This window comes from Panthera onca, chromosome A2 (genome assembly GCF_046562875.1).
Source record: "Panthera onca isolate mPanOnc1 chromosome A2, mPanOnc1 haplotype 2, whole genome shotgun sequence".
NCBI lineage: Eukaryota > Metazoa > Chordata > Mammalia > Carnivora > Felidae > Panthera > Panthera onca.
In genome coordinates this window covers 141,849,993-141,873,060 of record NC_138340.1, presented here as the reverse complement: position 1 = coordinate 141,873,060, position 23,068 = coordinate 141,849,993, and positions in this window count along the sequence as shown.

Sequence of the window (23,068 nt, the reverse complement as noted above, 5' to 3'; positions counted from 1 at the left end):
TCAGTGCAGAGGTTTATTTCATCGTACGGATGTAAAGCAATTTATATATTCTATCACTTGTTGATGGACACTTTGATGGCTCCAGTTTGACAATGCAATTGATGATTCTGGTTTTACTATGATGAAAAATTCTGTTATGAAAAATGAAGCACATGTCTTTTTTACAAACATATGTCTTCATTTCTCTTAGGCAAGTAACTAGGAATTGCTAGGTCAAACGAAGAGAATTTGTAACTTACAAAAGTGAACAACCTTTTTTTTCCAGAATGGTTTTGCCTTTTATACTACCAACAGCAACGTGTGAGATTTCTCACCTGCACAAGCTATCAATCTTTACATTTTAGCAGTTCTAGAGAGTGAGAAATGCTAACTCATGATTGTAATTTGTATTTCTCTGATGAGTGAGCATCTTTTCACATGAATAGTGGCCATTTTTGTATCTATTTTTGTGCAGTGTCTACTCTTGGACATTTTTGAGTATTGAATTGGAAATTATTCATATTTTTTCTATATAGGTGTGAATATAACATGTGTATATGCATACATATATATCCAGAAGAATATTGAAGATCTAAAAAACATCAGTATCTTAATCTGGCATTTTTATCAACTTGTAATGGCCCACTGTATCATCTATAATATTCTTGGTTTTAAAATATGTTTTATCTCAAATTAATACAGCCACTCCAGCTTTCTTTTGGTTAGTGTTTGCATTGTATATATTTGTCACAATTTTATTTAAGCCATTCTATGTCCTCACAGTGTTTTTCTTAAAGACATTGTAAAGTTGAAGTTTGCTTTATATCCAGTCTTCGAATCTTGAACATATAAATCTGTGTTTAGATTTTAATATATTATCGATATAGTTAGTTTTGACTCAACCAGATTGTTACAGGTTTTATTTGTCACATCGGTCCTTTATTTCTTTCTCATTTCTTGTCTTTTGGATTGACTACTTCAATAATCTATTTTTATCTCCACTATTGGCGCACTAGGTCAATTTGGTCAAGAGCAGTTGAAGTCTTCTCCAGGCTTTTAAAACTCTGCTTGTCTTATCAGTTACTAGGAGAGAAGTATTGACATGGCCTATGGCAGTTATGATAAATACGTATTTGTCCACTGAGGGATCTTTGGTGTTCCTCCACCACATATTTTCAAACTGTTGTTAGTGTACAAGCATTTTGGATTGCTGTGTCTCTTTGATAAGTTGAATCCTTTATCATTATGTAATCATTATGTGCCTTTTTGTGTTTGGTAGTGCCCCTGTTTGAAACATACTTCATCTGGTATCAGAATACCAGTTTTTTGGGGCACGTGGGTGGCTCAGTGGGCTGGGCATCTGACTTTGGCTTAGGTCATGATCTCACAGTTCGTGGGTTCAAGCCCTGCATTGGGCTGTGTACTGACAGCTCGGAGCCTGGAACCTGCTTTGGATTCTGTGCCTCTCTCTCTCTCTGAGTCTCCCTCACTCATGTGTTCTCTCTCTCTTTCTCTCTCTCAAAAATAAATAAATATACCTATTTGACTCTTTTATGTTTGCTGACAACTTGTCCTATCCTGTCTTGTTGTATTTCTTTGTGATTTGTTTTATTTGCTGTCTTTTTAGGGGGAAGGAGGATATTTTTTATTATTCTAGAAAGGTTTTCTATTTTCTTCCAAATGTTATGTGACTTTATATAATATCCTTAGTCCCTTCTATTTTAGTATTCTTATTGGTTCACTAGTCTAAGCGATTTGAAATTTAGGAACCCTTCTCTCTTTCAAGCATTTAATTTGTAGCAATATCCTTTTACTTTGTTAATTTCTATAAAGTAATAAGTGAGCCTATTCTACTTTCTATATACTGTTTCTATTCTCATTTTTAATAGTTGACTATATTTTTACCGCATGTACCTTTATATTCTATACTGACTCCCTTATAGCCATATCTTAGTTTTACAGGTTAATATATACTCGGCTCTCACCATCACAATTTATGTACATGCTTTCCAGTCACTTTGGTAGTCTGAAGTTCATTGTCTAGATTTTAAAGGTAGGTCTTATGGAATCGACATTTATTTCCTAAATTCTTTTATCAGCTTGTTGTTTTTATATATGAAGGCTAGTTTGGCCAGATATACAATTCTTAGCTTCCATTTTCCTTCCTTTGATGATCTTAAAAATGGTTTGCCATTTTCTTCCATCACAACATGATATCAAAATGTCTGATAAATGCTTATCTTTCTGTTACAAATGATTTGGGCATTTTGCCTGACTGCCAATGTATTTTTTTGAGATTATATCTCAAATTATGTTGTTATTGCTTTCCCTAAGTACATTGTACATTTTTTCAATATAAAGGCTTCAATGTTTCATTGAATTTTTAGTTCTGTCCAATGTTAGGGTTCTTATAGGAGGAGTCATTTAATGCATGTTTTATGTTCTTACCAAATTTCCATATATAACACTTACTCATTAATATTTTTTCACCTATTTTAAAATTCTTATATATTGCATTTTGTATTTATTTCAAAGCATTATCCAAGGTATTTGCTCCTTTTTGAGTTCTACTTTGAACTTATTTTCTAAATGACTTTATATTTTTAATTCTTTCATGAGTTATGTCAATTTACTTTAGAAATCTTCCCTGTCTTCAAATATCTCTTTTTCTCTTTTCTGTGTTTATCTGAATCTGGTTGATTTATTCTTTTAATAGCCGTCATTGTCTCCTTAAATTATTTTAACTCACTGCATATTTGTATGAGTCTTATTCTGATCATTGTTACCTTTCTAATAACCATATTTTTTAAATTTTTTAATGTTTATTTATTTTTCAGAGAGAGAGAGAGAGAGAGAGAGAGAAAGAGAGACAGAGCACGAGTGGGGAGGGGAAGAGAGAGAGGAAGACACAGAATCTGAAGCAGGCTCCAGGCTCTGAGCTGTCAGCATAGAGCCCGACGTGGGGCTCAAACTCACAAACCGTGAGATCACGACCTGAGCCGAAGTCGGACGCTTAACTTAATGAGCCACCTAGGCGCCTCTCATTGTTACCTTTCTAAATTTGGGGTGGAATTTTATTATAATTCTTTTACGTTGCTTATATTTTACCAAGATAGGTTTTCCTAACTAATAATAGAAGAAGGTAGACAAGAACAGCTTTCCAATATTTATGATTTTGTACTCTTATTAGTATAGTAAAAAATTCAAAAATACGGTCTTGAGTATTTTTGAGATCTGCCTCCTTTGCTCTCTTACCCCATCTTTTCTGGACATTTTCTTTCCTTTGCTCCTATCTTTCTCAGGTCATATTCTAGTTCAGCAGCATTTCTGTATTGTAGAGCTTAGTACTGGGAAAAAGCATCAGCTGGTTAGTTTGGGAGCTTACTTATCTAGTCTGACCCATAACAACGAACCTTTCTGTAGTCCTTCCATGTTCATTTCTGAAATGAAGCCTGAGAACCCTGCCCCCTTAGTTTAGGCTACTTTTCTGAATGTGACCCGCTGAACTTCCCAGCTAACTGGGACTCTGAGCTGCATTTCATTTTGTTAGATGCATAGTTTCTCCTGCTATAAAGGTCATCAGAAGTTACTTTTATTTCCTCTTCTTCCTTGTACACAGCTGCTAATACCAAATGTGACTTACTGCTCCTGGTGAGTTGGCCTACAGAGTTATAGTTTGGATTCTTGCTATTATGTTTTTTTGTGGATACTTAATATGTGCTTTTAAAATTGTTAGGCTGGGGGCACCTGGGTGGCTCAATCAGTTAAGCGTCCGACTTTTGATTTTGGCTCAGGTCATTGTCTTACTGTTCGTGAGATGAAACCCCACATCAGGCTCTGTGCTGACATCACAGACCCTGCTTGGGATTCTCTCTCTCCTCTCTCTGCCCCTTCCCCTGCTTACACGTGTGCTCTCTCAAAATGAATGAATAAAACTTAAAAAAAAAAAAAAAAGATAAATAAAGTTGTCAAGCTAGTCCTGTTTTTTGTTTTATTTTTAATGGCTGGTGTTGGGGGGGGTTCCCAAATCTATACCACTGCTGATATATCTTACCCCAAATGCTCTCATTTTTTTCTTTTGTCTATATATCTGTATATATTGTAATGCTGCCCCCTCAACATGACTATTTTATACTTTTCTTTTCCTCTCCTTCATAATTTTCTTCTCACAACATCTGAGTGTATGTTGGGGGGGGGTGCTTATTAGTACTGGAGAAAGATAAGCAGGACTAACAAGGAAGTCATCACTTTGGTGTCTATATTCACATCTTAACCATTTCTTCCATAGCGTATATGCTGTATGAAAAGAGAAAGTATACAAGTACATTTTCCTCCTCAAATACAGAAAATATGGCACTGGAGGGATATGCCATTTTTACTCAAAATTCAAGAGCACATTAGGTAAACTGTTAAGGACACACACTTGTCTTCTCATCCCCCTGCCCCCATTGATCTTTTTTGAAGTAATTGGTGGCAACCCAATTTATGACTTGGTTAAAACAATTACATTCTTAAAATGTCCATGATAATGCAGTAGTCAGTTTAAAACACATTATGTTGGCATTTTAGTTCATGCTACAACTTCACCCCACAGAGCCAGCCATAAAACATTAAATATTCCATTGCACTTTAAAAAAGTAACACTGTTGCTACCACTGACATCCCTAACATTTCACCGTGTAATGTTGCATTCAGGGTCTGAAGTGAAGGGAGACAGCAGCCAATTCTTTGATTTAAAAAGCAAGAAAAACAAACTCCGTTAAACATGGTTCATAAGCAGATGTGACATTTCCATTGTTGAAGATATTTTCTTGATTTACAGAATCACCACGAACGGGGTTGCAAAAACACTTATTTTTACAGACGCCTTTGTGGGAAAGGTTAAGGCTCATACAACACAATTTAGAATGCCCTTAGTCTGAGGAAAGGAAAACGTGTTGTACACAGTGATTCCTTTGTCATCTCTCAACCGTGTTTCTCCCCTGCTCCTTATTGATGTTCTCTGTGTTCTACAAGCTGGCCTCATCTCTTTTACTACTATTCAGTCTTCACAGGCAGTGGGACATCTCTGAGGAGCTAAGGCTTGGCATCTAATCAGATTAACAAGTAGGATGTTAGTGGGTTTTACTTGCATTATTAAGACAAATGATTGGGAAATCTATTACACTTAAGGATCAAACTACGAGCAAGCTGGGGTCAGAACCCTGGCTATACATCTAAATCAGATGAGAAGGAAACATATCTGAGAAATTCGATAGCCCATAATAGTTTGGTGTTTTTATCTGTGGCTTCCCACCTTGGTTTAGAAATGAGATGAGATGCACAGTAAAGTCTTTTCTGGTGTCTCCAATCGTCCCTAGGGGAAGTAGGCTGTAATCTCTTGGAATGTTCACAAAAGATATAAATAGAAATACCTCAATGACTCCATTAGATGTTGCCCTGTAATTTTTAAATCAGTATCATCCTTAAACAAGAAATAAAATAAATACATAATGACCATATTTAATAATAACCCCCAATAGAATTAGACCTGGATTAAAGATCAAAGTCAGAATTTATAAGTTAGATAACTATCTTTTATTCATATAAAACATTTTAAAACACTTCCCCAGCAATTACTGCATCAAAATAAACTTGTAAGATAATGGAAAGAACTGTTATTCATACCACACAGATATGGAAACTGAGTCACTGCATGTCGTCATACATGTGGTCTTCGGCAACAATCAACTGAGTGAAAATGCAGCCCCAGTTTGTCCCCTCCACCATGTTGCTAACTGATGGAAGTAATCCCTGTGATCCACACACATGAGGAGCAAAGGCACTCATGTTGGGCTGTCAGGACTCAGCAGGAGCCTGTGCCCTTCTGGCCATCTAAATGAAATCTGCTGCTTTTGTCTCTTTATAATATTATCTATAAACCTCTCCTGTTTTCTGATTGCATCATGATAGGTAGCTAAATAAGATAATCCATTCTCCTTTCCTTTTCCTCAGAACACCATTTTATGAGTCTAGAGAATTCGAAAGCATTTTGCGACTAAATGTTTTGGCAGACAGAAGAGCGGAAATAGAGTAAATTGCCTAATCAGAGGAACAGAGGCTTGCAGGCTCAACACTAAAGTTTTAATGACAGGGTCTCACGGGGGTCACTGATCTGATTACAGGCTGTTTTCCTAATCCACTGCCCAACTTACTTTTAATTCTGAATAAGTGAAACTGAGAATCGTGTTCTGATGGATCCTTTTGTTAGCTTCCTTTCCAGCTGTCCAAGTTGCAACAGAAATAGAAGATATTCTTGTGCTGCTCTGCTCAGAAATCTGCAGGACAAGAGTCCCAAGCCAAGTCACATACTCAATGGGCATAAGCATAGGCTTTTCATGACATCGTTCCTCCTACCTTTTCATTTAGATATTTATCAAAACCATATCTATGTCGAAGCACACAAATGAAAGTAACAACATGCCTCTGTTACCTATGGCTTTTTTCCTTTGCATGGGATTCAGAAAAAAGTGAGCTTTGGAAAGAGGTTTGGGAGAGATGGTGATGTGATGGGACTTGTAAGTGACATAGGAATACCATCTCTGTTACTTCTGGAGACGTTGAGGGGTTTGTTTGTTTAGGAAATTAAGGACTTATGTAATGAAAAGCAGGATGGCTAACTTGTTCCAGTCACATACTGAAGAAGATGAAGGTATTCTTTCTTTCTTCAATGCTTGAAGTTAGAGGCCAAACACCAGGAAGCACAACAGCTTGCACATAACACAGTGTAGACACTTTACAACTGTAGCTGACTGATCAGCCCTGGAAATAATGCCAAAGTGTGGGGTGGGGAGGGGGTGAAATAGCCAATTTTAAGGGCAGGAAGTTGATCAAAATAAAATTTTTTGATGAATAAAGGTGAAGTTTTTCATTTCCACATTTTCTTAGCTGTATTTTCTTTCACTTTCTTCCCCCATGAACACATTTACATTACAATTAAAATCTAAGAGGCTTCACTCAGTTTTGCATGGGCTAGAAAATTTGGGACATGATGTCCCATACACTATGTAGCTGGTTACGACGACATTTTCTAGTTCAGTACATTTGTATTGGTTTCCAAGGTCCCACTGTGGATTCCATTTAATCCTTCCTTTTTCAGACTGTGCCCCTCTGATATTCCCAATTATTAAGGTCTGATCATGTAATAATCATGAGTCCCCTCCCTCCCAACTACTATCTCTGCTCCTTCTATCAAAATTTACCCACCATCCCTCAGAATTGGTCTCTCCAAAGTGAGGACAGTCTACTCTGGGAACCAACTTTGCCCTAATAGACTAAAGAGAAAAGACTATGGCTGACATCTTACTTGGTCTCAAGCATTGCTTCTTCTCTTAGATCAATAATGTTCCGTCTAGGTCATGCACAGTCCTAGAAATGCAAGAAGGCTTGTACTCAGGCATATAGACAGTTTGAACTGATGCAAATTCAGAAGCTATTTCCTAAAACTAATATGTATGAAAAAGACTTTGAAGTTAGGCTTTATGCCGTGTCTATTTTTTAAACTCCTCTTTTACAATGGTCCTTCCTCCACTTTATGGTAGGGATGGGAAGGAAGAAAGAAAAAGTAGAAATAGGAAAGGGGCGTAGCGAGAGAGAAAAGTATCTCCTAATCTTACATCCCAGATTTCTCTGCAGACGCATTCATTTCCTTCTGTGAGATCATAAAACATAATGTAGAGCAAAATAGCTCAGTTCCTGAATTTCTGGGTTAGACCTGGGTTCTAATCTCAACTCATTCACTTTTAAGTTGTGTAACTTTATGCAAGTCATTTAACCTAGAATGATGCAAACACAATTACATGAAAACTCTCCAAGGAGTAAAGGTTAAACAAATTTTAGGACACTAATCTTCAGATTTCTAAGTTCATATTCCCTTTTGTAAAAATCAATCTGCTGGGGTGCCTGGGTGGCTTAGTCGGTTGAGCGGCCGACTTCAGCTCAGGTCATGATCTCACAGTCTGTGAGTTTGAGCCCCACGTCAGGCTCTGTGCTGTCAGCTCAGAGCCTGCAGCCTGCTTTAGATTCTGTGTCTCCCTCTCTCTCTCTGTCCCTCCCCTGCCCATGCTCTGTCTCTCTCTGTCTCAAAAATAAATTAATAAAAACATTAAAAAATTTTTAAATAAATACAAAAAAATAAAAATCAATCTGCTTGAAAAACACTAACATAGGTTGTTATTTAAATTTCCCCTTTATAATCTTTTACATGCATTTTCCCTGTGGGAGAATCTGGTCTATGAAAAACAAAAGGAGCATTGGTAAAAAATATTAAAAGCAACAGGGCCTTATATCATGTAGAGTACAACCTGCTCAAAACAATGTTTGGGCCTTATCCATATGTTTATCTTAGAATTCAGAAGCAAGACCATTGAATCAAGGAAACACATTACTATATTTATATAGAGTGAAAAATGAAGTCACACTTCTATAAGAAATAATTCTAATCTGATTAATTTGGCAATGAGAACTGGCTTTTGAAAATAGCATATTCAAAAATTGTAAGATAAAATATTTTTACAAAAATATTATATTAGCAAAATTATGCTGAAATTAATAATATTTGGATTTTCCAACCTTTTCTGAGTATGTCAGGTTAGACAAGGTATTCCTAAGTTAAGGAATAAAATGTAAATTAAAGTGCTGATAATTTTTGGTGAAGTCTTTTGATATACTTTCCAGAAATTGAGGAAGCAGATGATTCAACTTATAGGGTTTCCTTTGCAAGTCAAATGGCTCGTCTTTCCTCTCATCAAATATGTAAGACCTAACTGAATCATCAGCTGATATAGCATCAAAAGTAATGATAAAACAACAATCTTTAGCTGGAAATTTAGAAGTTTAAGAAAATATGTGAAATTTAGAAGTTTAAGAAAATATGTGACATGTCTATGATAAAATTCCTAATATGTAGACAATACTTCTCAGTGTTATCATCAATGAAAACAGAAATAAAACTGATTTTGGACACTGTTATTATAAGAATGAGGAAGAATCATTTTTGGACATATGAACTATGTGAAACATGTAGTCCCTTTTTTATTAATAGGATCATTTATAATAAAATTTTTCTCTATACACTTAATAATTACTTGTCAAATGTTTTATATATTTTTGTTGCTTTGATCAAAGCAAAAGGATATAAAACATTGTGTACTAATAGTAATTCCAAATCTAACTACTTCCAGGAGAAATATATATTTTTTAATGTTTATTTATTTTTGAGAGAGAGAGAGAGAGAGGGAAACAGAGGATCTGAAGCAGGCTCTGCACAGCGCACAGCCAGATGTGGGGTTCCACGTCCCGAACTGTTAGATCAACCTGAGCCAAAATCGGATGCTTAACCAACTGAGCCACTCAGGTGCCTCCAGGAAAAACATTTACCATTTAAAATCTTAGAGTTGTGGAAAATAAAAATACATGTTTAATTTATAAGCAGAGTTTTCTTACAGAGAAGTATGAAATACTTTAGTACTTAATTAGTAAAGGAGATATGGGTTTAGAAATATATTACTTTAGGATAAAATTCTCTAGGGAAAATGAAATGTAAATAAGGTTAAAGACTAAAAGATAGGACATCAAATTTCTAAGGATTAAAGAAAAGCTGGATAATGAAATTATTAAATGTCTGGTTGTGGATATTAAAGTGCTATGGTATTTAGATTCTACTGAAATCTAAAGTGTAAAAGATTTATGTAGCATTTTTAATTTTTAAAATTACAATATTTAAAAGAAGCCAGAAATTACACTCTTTACTTCTTTTTAAACATATAATGAATTTTTTATACTGATTTTAAAACATGTAAAGGAACGCACACTTTTTTCAAAATACTCATTGAGAGTACATCAGCAAAAATTTTAAGACCTCTGGCCTAATATGCATTTTCATAAAGTCCTTCTGACCTTCTTAAGAATTAATTCCCTTAATTAGTCTATTCTATTTGTCTTTCAATCTTTAGCATGGAACAGAATGCCTAACAAAAATATTTTCTAAGAGAATGGATAATATTACAAATAGGAGCTAGCTCTAAGCAAAACTAGAATTTCAGCAACTTACTGTTTGAAGCCTCTTTATACCATTTGTACATAACTTTCTTGTCCAACATTGCCTTCTAGGATTTTGCCTGAGAATATATAGTTTTAGTATAACATGGTTTAGCGTGTTGCTCATTTCAAGGACAGTTGCCTTTTACAAAGGGAATACGGAATTTCAATTTCAATTCAATTCATTAAATACTTCTTAAGCTCTTACTGTATACTTAGTCATTTCGCCAGGGGCTGATGATATGACAGTGAACAAGATAGTCTCGGCCTTGCGTTCATCGAAATAACATTTTTGCAGAGGACTGATGTTAAACCAGTAAGGACACATGTGAGGAGGTCACAAAGGGAACAGAGAAGTATAGAAGCATAGAGCCAAAAGGTAGAAACCTTGTCTATGAGATCAGAGATATACATACCAGTAGAGAAACATGCCACAACATTCTATTTTGATTTCTTAGAGAATAGAAATATGTGTATGTATGTATATATGCACACACACATATATACATGTATATGTATATAAACACATTACATATTGAAATAACATATGCAAATGTAAGAATAGCAATTGGTGTAAAAAAAATCAAGGACTTACAATGTTTAACACCATGAACTATACTCTTCTAGAAATAAAAAGTCAAAATATGTTTGGAACCAACTTTTGTGTAACAAGTTGCACTAAAACCTGAGAGATGGATAAAATTTATAAACCGTAACTCATTAATGGAACACAAACCCACAGTTTCTGAGACTCCAAAATACTTCCATATTTGCTTATCATATATAAATAGAGCTTCAGTGAATATACACCTTTATTTAACATTACGAAGCATACCAAGCAGCCCTTAAATTCAGCAGATTTTCCTCTTTCCCTTTCCCTAGCTATTCCTGATTTTCTAACTATGCTCAACGGGGCAACAGGCTGGGGAGCTAGGGCCATTGTAGTCAGATGGAGCCACTTTGATTTCTTTTTTCATCAATTCTGACTCTGTGATCTTAGAAAAGTTACTTAACCTCTCGTCTTAATATCCTCAGAGGAAATAAGGCAATACTAACTAATTCACAGTTATTTTAGATCTTCAGGGAGATAATGAATGTTGACATGTCCATTGCCACAAAACATATGTGAAATCCATTACCCTTTTGATCTCCTTGGATATCAACATAGACTATTTTATACCCTTACTTGAACCCAAGTCAATATGGTTTTACATTTTAATCCTGAAATCTAAGAGCAGAATTAAAAGCCTTGTCACATGTTACAAAGGTGTCAGAACTCAGGGTGTAGGTAGGTAGAGGGGATTTGGAAAAAGGGCAGAAGGGTCTTTCCTAGAACTTCTGCACTCAATCATAGAGATCACCATTTGGGGATTCCCCAAGCGGGGCTCAAATTCATGAGTTGTGAAATCATGACCTGAGCTGAAGTCAGACGCTTAGCCCACTAAGTCACCCAGGTGCCCCTAAAATTTATTTTGGGGGAGGAGGGAGAGAGGGAGAGAGGGGGCGGGGAGAGAGAGGGAGAGAGAGAGAGAGAGAGAGAGAGAGAGAGAGAGAGAGAGAATCTTAAGCAGGCTCCACACTCAGTGCAGAACCTGACACATGGTTCAACCCCATGACCCAGGGATCATGCCCTGAGCCAAAAGCAAGAGTCAGATGCTCAACACCCCTGAGCTCTGCAGACACCTCCAAACATTTGTTTTCAATCCTACTGACTGATTTTCCAAGATTTCCCCTAATTTCTTTAGAGCCTTGAGCAACTGAGATAGTTTTATTTTCTTCCCTAGTTTATTAGTTATTTTTGATCACCTGAAATAGCTCCAGGAAAAAATGGTAGGCAGAACCTTATTTCTGGTAGTAGAGTTTCCTTCCAACTAAAATGAAACCTATTGCTCAGACCCCAGAGATAGCACAAACACAGAAACTTAATTTCCTGAGGAGACTCAATGCAGCCACTAATTCATTTTCGGACCTGTAGCAGAACAACGGAAAGAAGCTTTCCAGAAACGTAAAGTGACCCTCAAAAATGTCAGCATGTTTGATCTGGACAAAGTATTGCCCTTTTTATGAGATTTCAGTTACTTCCACTTTGTGCTTTTTATTTATACAGTTACTCAGAGGACAGAAAGAGTAAGACAACTTTTAATCATGGCAAAAAGTAGCAGTAGCATTAAAAAGCATGTTTTTTTTTTCCTTTTTGTGAAACAGTACGGTGGCTAGATTTATGGGGAAATAGCTGGAGGATGAAGATATTATTTTTCTAGAGTATCAGCTGAAGCCCATCTGTGCACCACTGTCTGGCGATGTCTTAATTCTCAGCCTTATTATCAAAGGCTCTCAGCAAAGGTCATCAAACAAACAAAGCCATTTGTTAGAGAGAGAGATTTAAAAATATATATGTATGAGTCAAAGCACTGCACTCTGTCCAGAGGAGTGGAATGTATAAATTATTCTAAAAATGATCGTGTATAGAAGCAATAAAATCACTCATCCCAGAAAATGTTTTACTTCCTTTTCCCAATTTCTATTAAGCTTTTTCATCTCTTACCGAGTATTTCATTCTCAAAGTAAAAAAGGTTCTGCAAAGAAATGGCAAAATGATAAGGATCTATTTTCTTATGAAAAAGGGAAAAACCATTCAGATTTCTTGTTTTCATTTTCCAAGCACTGTTGTTTTTTTAGTAAATATTGGATAAAAATCACATAGGGGGAGAACCCTTAAAAAGAAGCTTTAATTGTGGGCCCACAGATTTGTAGGTAAACAGTATTCCTTTGTTCGGAGTGATTTAACATTCTTTCATGCACAATTCAGAAATTAGTCTCCTGAGGAAAACAAGGCTCTTATGCCTGTTACAGAGCATCTCCCTTTGCGTTGTATTGACAAATGGTCCCTGCTGGTAAGGAGCTAAGAGATAAGATTCCCTGAGATTTCTAATGTCAGAAAACTGGTGATACCACAGCCCGAAAATTAAAGAAGACACAAAGAAGGAAAGTACTTCTTTTTCTCCATATTTAAAAAAAATTAACGTTTATTTATTATTGAGAGACAGAGACAGAGCATGAGCATGGGAAGGACAGAAAGAGGGGAAGACACAGGATCTGAAGCAGGCTCCAGGCTCTGAGCTGTCAGCCCAGAGCCCAACGCCAGGCTCGTACTCACAAACCGCGAGATCATGACACTTCACCGACAGGCCACCCAGGCTCCCCTTTTCCCCCCATATTTTTGCAGGCTATTAAGAACCTGATGCAGTGTTCCTGGAACAACAATATTGCATGTATAAGTGAAAAACAATTATTTTAAAGTAGTTTCAAGGACTCAAAGCCTCCAAATATAGCCCACAGAACCATGTAGGTTAAAATGATAACTCATTCTGCAAAGGATAATGACATTTATTCGTTCACTCATTTATTCATTCAACATTTCATTCATTTATTCATTCATTCAAACTTTCCTTCACTTATTCATCAATTCATCAATTTATTGAGTACCAGGTATGTGTCCAGCACTATTCCAGGGACTCAGGTACGTGAGTGAAAAAAGCAGGCAAACTTCTTGCCCTCAATGTACCTTATATATTTTTGGAGGGTAGGAGGGCGAAATAGGTAAAGTAAATTTATTGATAGCTAAGTGAACAAGATAATTTCACATAGCTATAAGCCTTGTGAAGACTATAAAACATAGAATGAGTCTGGGAGTAGTTTCTGAGAAGGTGAAATTTGGGCCTGAAACACGAAACATGAGTAGTCACAAGGAGCCTCACACAGGGAGATGATGAATGAAAGAAATTCAGGCACAGGGGCTCCTGACTCGCTCCTTTAAGCATCTGACTCTTGGTTTCGGCTAAGGTCATGATCTCACAGTTTTGTGGGTTTGAGCCCTGTTTCCGGCCCTGTGTGGGCAGCACAGAGCCTGCTTGGGATTATCTCTCTCCCTCTCTCTCTCTGTTCCTCCCCTGCTCATGCTGTCTCTGTCTCTCTCAAAATAAAAAATTAAACTTAAAAAAAGAAACACTAGCCGAGTGTGTTTGAGAAAAAAGACCACATGTGTGGTTGGAGTATAGAGGGTAAAGCAATTATATCGGAGATGAAGTGGGACAGGTAAGTAGGAAGCAAATGGTCAGAGACCTGAAAATCATAAGGAAATGATATTTTGAATACAGGACATAAATGTAGAATCATAAGAGACTGGCATGGTTTGATTTATACTTTAAACAAGAATAGTCTGGCTACAGAATGAAAAATGGATTATAAACCAGTCAAAGGATGGGGCGCCTGGGTGGCTCAGCCGCTTAAGTGTCTGACTTTAGTTCAGGCCATGATCTCACGGTTCGCGAGTTCGAGCCCTGTGTCAGGCTCTGTGCTGACAGCTCAGATCCTGGAGCCTGCTTTGGATTCTGTGTCTCCCTCTCTCTCTGTTCCTCCCCTGCTCATGCTCTGTCTCTCTCTGTTTCTCAAAAATAAATAAATGTTATAAAAAAATTTTAATAAAAAAAAAATAAACCAGTACAAGGAACAATGAGAGTAGTTTGAAGGAAGCATATCATCCCAGGTAAGAAAAAATGGTGACTGTAACAGAGTGATAGTGGCAGATGTGGTCAGACACATGGGAATTTGTGGAGACCTAGACTGTAAAGTGATGTGGGGAAGGAAAAAACTTAATGACCCTTAAGTTTCTGGTCTGGGTAAATGAGTGGATAGTACAGCCATTGCCTGAGGTGGGAAAAACTAAGAAGAAACAAATTGTGAAGATAGGCATCAGAGATTTACTCTGCAATATTAACTTTGAGATACGTATTAGATATCCAAATAGAGATCTCAAGTAGGAAGTTGAATATACCAGTCTAGAGCTCATAAAAGGTATAAATCAGAGGTAAAGAACATATAAATGTAAATGTCATAGACATATAGCTGCTATTTAAAGCCATGGGACTGGATAATGATGTAAGGAGAGAGAGCAGAGGACCAAGCCTGGAGATGTGCCAACGTTAACAGGTCTATCACAAAAGGAGAAGGTGGCAATGGAAGCTGAGAAGGAATACCAGTGAGAGAGGGGAAACACTAGAAAGTATGGCATCATGAAAATCAAGAGAAAAAAAATGGTTCAGGGAGGGAGTAGATAACTGTATCGAATCCTGAGAAATTAAGAAAGATGAAGACAAAGGAGCAATGAAGAGCCGTGGTGATTTTGGCAAGAGCTATGGCAGTGGGTTCATGAGGTTATGTATTGGTGAAGGACAGTTAGGATAAGGTGCAGTAACAAGCAAACCCTCAAATATCAGTGGCTTAGCCCAGTAAAGGCTTATTCATTAAATAAACAATGTTCAGGGATCAATCACTGATTGGGCCCTTTTCCAGTTTGGCGGTCCTCATTCATCTTATATAATGCCATTTTAAACAAATGGCTTGCAAGGTTACCACAGAAGAGGAAGAGAGAAAGAGGTGATATAGTATATTTTTAAAGATCTGGAGTTTATGTTGTTTTCATAACTTGCATACACATTAGCCATAATCCAATTACATTGCCAAGGAAGTTCGGAAATATAAGAAAACAAGAGTATTTGGCGAACACAAAGAACCAAAGAATAAAAACCTGATTCACTGTACTGAAGAGAATTGCAAGGTGACAAATTCAAGAGAATAAAGGCAGTGCAAACACCCTTCATCTCATAAAAGCCCTCCTTGATCCCAGGTCCTCCTTAAACTCCAGTCCATCTCTCCGTTTGTTGTACACAATACTTTTACCAACCAACAGGAGCCTTGACAAAAAGTCGACTGTATTATATGCCAATCACATAATATTTGAACAAAATGGACCAAAAATATCTGCATACTGTGTAGATTGCTTTCAATTAACTTTTAAAATAAAGTATTTATTTAATATTGATACTGTTAAATTATACTTTGGGATTTTCACATAATGAGCATTCATAGACCAAGAACAGCCAATAAATTTTCCACTCTTGCCTCTGTCTGAAACTACAATTAAGGGCCAAAAAAACAGGAACTGCATCAAAGAAAACATAAAAGCACAGCACAAATTTTGAGTATGGCATTTACTCTCAGTATAAATTTCAGGTTAATAAATGGAGAGAGAATCAATATTTGTAAGTCCTTTCTATGTGTCAGGCATTTTAATACATTGGTAACTGTATAACATTAATTACTTAGTATTGGAATCCCATTTGACAGGTAAAATTTAGGCTCTAAGATAAATTTAGGTTGGTTAGAGTCATGCTTGAGGTCTAAATAAAAGTTGATTCTGGCTACAAAATTCATGTTCTTTCTACCCCATGAAGGGCTCTGTTTAAAGTTCCAGTGAATCATGGTATAGATCTAGGCTATTTTAAAATTCTTACACCAAGGGCTTATACAGAATCGGCTTTTAGGGAAAAAATATTTTATTAAAACTATACTTTAATTCTGATAATCACATCTAACTTAAATTTCAGGCTTTTATCAAGTAGCTGCTTTCAGAGTATCTCCACTTGGATGTCTCACATGACATCAAACTCAACATATCCAAAACTTGATTTCTCTCTCAAAAACTACTCTTTCACCATAATTCTTCTTCTTTTTTTCCCCTTGGCATCACTTTTCCTTTTTTTCTTTTACCTCACAATTCAATCTATTGACCTATCACCAAGGTGTCCATTATTCTTACATACATATTTTCTCTACTAGTTTAAAATTCTTTGGAAAAAAAAAAAAAAAACCTCCCTGCCTTCTTCTTTTCATGTCCATTATGTCTATCATTACCTTGGTCATAACAGATGTATGATACATGTTTGTTGATGTCATTAATGATAAAATATTACTTGAGCTCACTTTCCCCCCCTTTTTATCACCTCCACTATCCTAATTTAAGTCTACATGAACTGGTTACTCTGAAAGCTCTTTAACTGACCTTCTGGTTTCCCATTAGGGCCCCTGCAGACTAAATATGGCAGCTCAAAAAAGTTACAAAATACCGCTTGGTCACATCAGTTCTCCTTTCCAAATTCTACATTGGATTCTATTAATTTTTTATTCTATTAATTTTCAATTTATTTGAAACTCCATGACATACAACCCCCCCACAATGTAGCTCATCTTTGTCTACCAACTGATGATCACGTAGCATTTTGAACATACAGGGGGAGAGAATTCCATTTATAAGAGAACATGGAATAGACATAGATTTCCTTATTCCTCCCACTAAGCATGAAGAAAAACCCTGGATATCACACATAAAACATAAGAAGACCCTGAAAGGTAGAAAAAAGAAAGAGCCTACCTAGGCACCCTAGGACTCAAGGAACAACATGGTGGCAAGGTCCCTTGATTTCTTTTCGCCTCATAAAGCCCACACTCACAGCTCAATAAACCAGAAACCTGAAAACTCCTGCAGTCATAGGAGGAAAAATTCCCCAAGAAAAGCCCGATTGAAAAAGTCAACCTACCAAGGCAAAAATGTCCAGACAATAACTGTACTGCTATCCCAGCCAAATAACACAGAAAAAAAAGTGTGGCCCCACCCTCTTCGATGCCAGCAAAGACTGAATGGAGAGCTTATACTTCCAGATTCATGAGGCTATAATAAGGTACCTTAGCACTCCTGCCAGGATGAGGTCAAAGGAAGCTAACTTGGAAGCCAGGTCACATACCAAAACGGTACCGGTGGAGACCAAATGAAGAACAAAGCTCTCAGCCACAACTAGCAGTAACAAAAAGACCAAACTGCAGGTGTCAATAAAGCCCTAGTGACAAGCCTGGACTTCTACATCCACTAGGTAGTAAAAAGGTGATAGGATGGTATCAGAGAAAATAAGTAAAACAGAAGGTTTGGTAATTTTGTAGATATTGACAAACTAATTCTAAAGTAAACGTGGAAGGCAAAACATTCAGAATTCCCAACACAACACTGAAGACAAGAATCAGATTAATGCTACATTACCAGAAAGGTATAGTAATTGAGACCGTGTAGTGTTGGTGAAAGAATAGACAATGATCAATTGAATGGAATAGAGAACCCAGAAATAGGTCCACACAAATAGAATCAATTGATCTTTGAAAAATGAACAAAGGCAATTCGATGAAGCAAAGATAGTCTTTTCAACAAATGGTGCGGAACAACTGGACATCCACATGACAAAAAATGAGTTTAGACACAGACCTTATACCCTTCACAAAAATTAACTCAAAATAGATTACAGACCCAAATGTGGAATGCAATATTGTAAATTCCTAGGAAATAAAACAGGAGAAAACCTAAAAGAGCTTGGGTTTGGTGGTAATGTTTTTTTTTAAAAAGATGTAAGTTTATTTATTTTTGAGAGACAGAGAAAAACAGAGCATGAGGTGGGAAGGGGCAGAGACAGACAGACAGACAGACAGAATCTGAAGCAGGCTCCAGGCTCTGAGCTGTCAGCACAGAGTCTGACACGGGGCTCAAACCCATGAACCGCAAGATCATGATCCAAGCCGAATTCAGATGCTCAACCGACTAAGCCACCAGGCACCCCTGGTGGTAACATTTTTAAGAAAAGGCACAATCCATGAAAGAAATAATTGATAAATTGGACTTCATTGAAATTAAAACCCTGCTCTGTAAAAGACACAGTTAAAAGAATGAAAAAGCAAACTACACATTGTGAGAAAACTTTTGCAAAACCAATATCTATAAAAACTACCTTCCAAAATATACCAAGACCTGTTCAAACTCAACAACAAAGAAGAAAAACACAATTTAAAAAATGAGGAAAAGATCTGAACATTTCACCAAAGAAGAGAACCAGATGGCAAATAAGACTATAAAAAAAGATGCCCAACATCATGGGTCATTAGGGAACAGCAAATTAAAACAAGATACTACTATATACCAAACTAGAATGCCTAAATAAAAAAACTAGTGAAGACTGGAGGAACAGAAACACTTTCATTGTTGATAGAAATGCAAAATGGTACAGCCATTGTGGAAGGCAGTGTACAAAACTAAACATGTTCTTACCAGACAATCCAGCAATTGCACTACTTGGTATTTACCTAAATGAGTTGAAAACTTATGTTCACATAACACTCTGCACACAAATGTCTATAGCAGGTTTATTCATAATTGCCAAAGCTTGAAAGCAACCAAAATGACCTTTAATAGATGCATAAATAAACTGTAGTACGTCCAGATAATGGAATATTATTTAGGGACAAAAATAAATGAGCTATCAAATCATAAAAAGACATGGAGAAAACTTACATGCATATTGCTAAGAGAAAGAAGCTACTCTGATAAGGCTACCTACTATATGATTCCAACCATAGGACATCCTGGAAAAGGCAAAACTATGGAGACAATAAAAGGATCAATCATTACCAGGGTTTCAGGTTGTGGGGGAGAGATCAAGAAGTTCAGCACAGATAATTGTTAGGGCAGTGAAAATATTCTGCATGGTACTTTAATGGCAGATAAATGTCATTGTATATTTGCCAAACACATAGACTATACAACAAAAGGAATGAATCCTAATGTAAACTAAGGACTTCATTAATAATAAAATATATTAACTTTGGCTCACCAAGTGGTATCAAATGCACCATGCTAATACAAGATATTAATAATAGGGAAAACTGGGCAGGGGGAAGAGGGTATCTGTATACTGTATTTTTATGTAAATCTAAAAACTGCTCTAAAACATAAAGTCCATTAAAAATATAGAAGGTTTAAATAAGATCCAGAATCTCACATCAGAGTAGAAAAACAATAAAAATGATAAATGGGTCAATTCACCAAAAAGACATATAGCAATCCTAATTGTTAATGCACCAACCCCAGAGCTGCAAAGAACTGAAGCAAAAACTGATAGAACTGAAAAAAACAAACAAATCCACAATTATAATTGAAGAGCTCAACACACTTCTCTCAACAATTGATAGAACTAGACAGAAAATCAATAGAATATAGAAGAACCCAATAATCCTGCCAAATACAAATGTCCATTCAACATTTCTAGAATAGCCCACCCAAATACAGAATAAACATTCTATTCAAGTATTCACAAAACATATACTAATATATCTTGGACCATAAAGCAAACCTCAACAATTTTACACAGTTTGATATCACACACAGTGCCCTCTCTGACCACAATGGAATCAAAGTAGGAACACGGAAAGATGGCAGGAAAATCTTTCAATGCTTGAAAATTAAACACTTCTAAAAATCCATAGGTAAAAGAGTAAGTCCTAAAGGAAATAAAAAATACATTAAACTGAATGAAAATCAAAATACAACATATTGGGGCGCTTGGGTGGCTCAGTGGGTTAAACATCTGACTTTTGGTTTTGGTTCAGGACATATTCTCACAGTTCATGAGTTCATGAGGCTCCACACTGGCAGTGCAGAGACTGCTTGGGATATTCTCTCTCTCTCTCTCTCTCTCTCTCTCTCTCCTTATCCCTCTGCCCCTCCTAATGCACTCTCTCTCTCTCTCAAAATAAATAAATAAACTTTAATTTAAAAAAAATACAACATACCATAATGTGTGTGTCAAGTTATTAGAAGAAATTTACAGCACTAATATGCACATACTAGAAAACAGGAAGTCTCGATGCTGTAATCTCACTTCCCACCTCAAGACTCTAGAAAAGGAGCAAAATAAGGCCAAAGCAAATGGAAGGAAATAATAAAGAATAGAAATTAATGAAATTGAAAACATAATAGAAAAAAAATCAATAGGTCAAAGAACTGGTTCTTTGAAAATGCAAATAAGATTGACAAACTTCCATCAAAATAAAAGAAAAAAAAATTGGCTGAGAGACACACAGTCTGTGGAATAGACCCAGAACCCCAAACTCCACTCACACAATCAGGCCCAACTGATTTTGGACAAAGTTCAAATATAATTCAATGGAGCCTTTTAAACAATGGTCCTAGAGTAACGGGGAATTGGCACTCATATGGAAAAAGTAAACAGACAAAACTCACAGAAAAAAACATTTGAAAATCTTCAAGAATTAGAGCTAAAGAGTTCTTAAACTTGAAATCAAACTATGATCCATAAAAGGAGATATTGATAAATTATACTTCATCAAAATAGTTTTTACTCTGTGAAAGGCCATGTTGAGGATGAACACAAGCTACAGAGTGAAGGAAAATATTTGCATAACAACTAGCATCTAAAAATATATAAAGAATTCTTAAAACTCAACAGTTAAAAAAACAATCATCCAATTGGAAAGTAGGCAAAACTATGTGAAGAGACATTTTATCAAAGAGGATATATATAGATGTCAAAAACCCACATGAAAGATGTTCAAAATGTTTTTATTAAATATCACTGTATACCTATTAGAATGGCTAAAGTAAAAAATAATGACAAGACCAAATTTTGGCAAGATATGGAGGAAATGCATCACAAATACATTGCTACTGAAAATGTAAAATGGTACGGCCACCCTGGAAAACCATATGGACATTTCTTTAAGAAACTTAACATGCAGCTACTGTATGACCTAGCAATTATACTCCTGAGGATTTACCCCAGAGAAACGAAGGCTTAAAATAAAGACATAAAACCTGTACATGAGTGTTTATGGTGCTTCAGTCATAATAGTCCCCTACTGGAAACAACCCAGATGTCCTTCAATGAGTGAATGACTAAATAAATTGTGTTACACTGATACCTCAGAATAGAACTATTTATAGATACAACAACCTAGATAATTATGCTGAATAAAAACATCCATATACACCCTATGATTCCGTTTATATAACATTGCTTAAGTGACAAAACCATACAAACAGAAAACAGATTAGTGGTTGTCAGGGTTTAAGGTGGGGGGGCAGGGACAGAAGGGAAACAGGTCTGGCTATAAATGGGCAACATAAAGACTCCTGTGGTGATCAAAATGCTCTCTGTCTCGACTGTATCAGTATCAATATCGTGACTGTGATGTTGTAGTACAGTTTCGCAAAATCTTACCATTGGGAAAACAGGTAAAGAGTGCAGGGGATCTTTGTATTAATTTCTTACTATTGCATGTAAATTTATAATTACTTCAAAATAAGTTTAATTTAAAAATTAAATAGATGAGGGAACAGATGCCATTTTCATTTACGTCTCAGATTCAAGCATTCAAACTAAGGAAGATGAATTACTTAGAGTCATCTATAGAGCCGCCTGCTTTCTTCCTAAACTCCCTCTTTTAGAACCCATTAGAAGTATGCCAATATTCTATTTTTGACCTTTGCCACCAAATCTACAAAATTACTGTTGATGCTAAAAAGGGCTTCCGCGGTAGAGGAGTGAGGCTAATTTAATTCGTGTGAGGCCTGCACTCCTATTGTGTATGATTCTTTCTTGATTCTCTGGCTTCATGATATATTTATTTGAAGGTGCCTGTGATCCACCTGTTTCCGTCACTCCCTAGGAATAAATGGTAATGGCGCTTGGAGACAAGCAATGAGGTATTTCACGGTATTCTTGTCATGTATTTTATACTGCTCAGTCGCTTACAGTTGCCAGTCTTTGCTTTGCCATGTCAATAGCTTTCAGACTACTCTTCTGTCTTACATGGATCTTTTGTATTTCATTTTTCAGCATGGTAGAACTAAGTCACTCTGAATACAGTTTCAGTGCCCAGTGATCCCGCTTCAAAATGTTAATGGAACATGAGAAAAAGTCAACCCGGGAAGTCAAATAAATAACAGAATTAAATCTCACTTTCAAGTAGGATTGTGAATGTCTGTGAAATGGCTCTCTAAACTGTGGTTGTTTTAAGGCACTCAAACCCATTCTAAAAAATAATAATAAGTGCAAATATTTGTAGAGTACTGTATATGTCCCCATCCCTGTACATCACTGTAAAGAACCCCAAAGAATCCTGACATTCAGAGATCAGCTTGACTGGGGCAGAGGTACATGGCATCAGGAAGTGGGAAATACAACTAGTATAAGAAGAAATAATACAGTGGCACCTGTGTGGCTCAGTTGGTTAAGCATCCACCTCTAGATTTTGGCTCCAATCATGATCTCACAGTTCA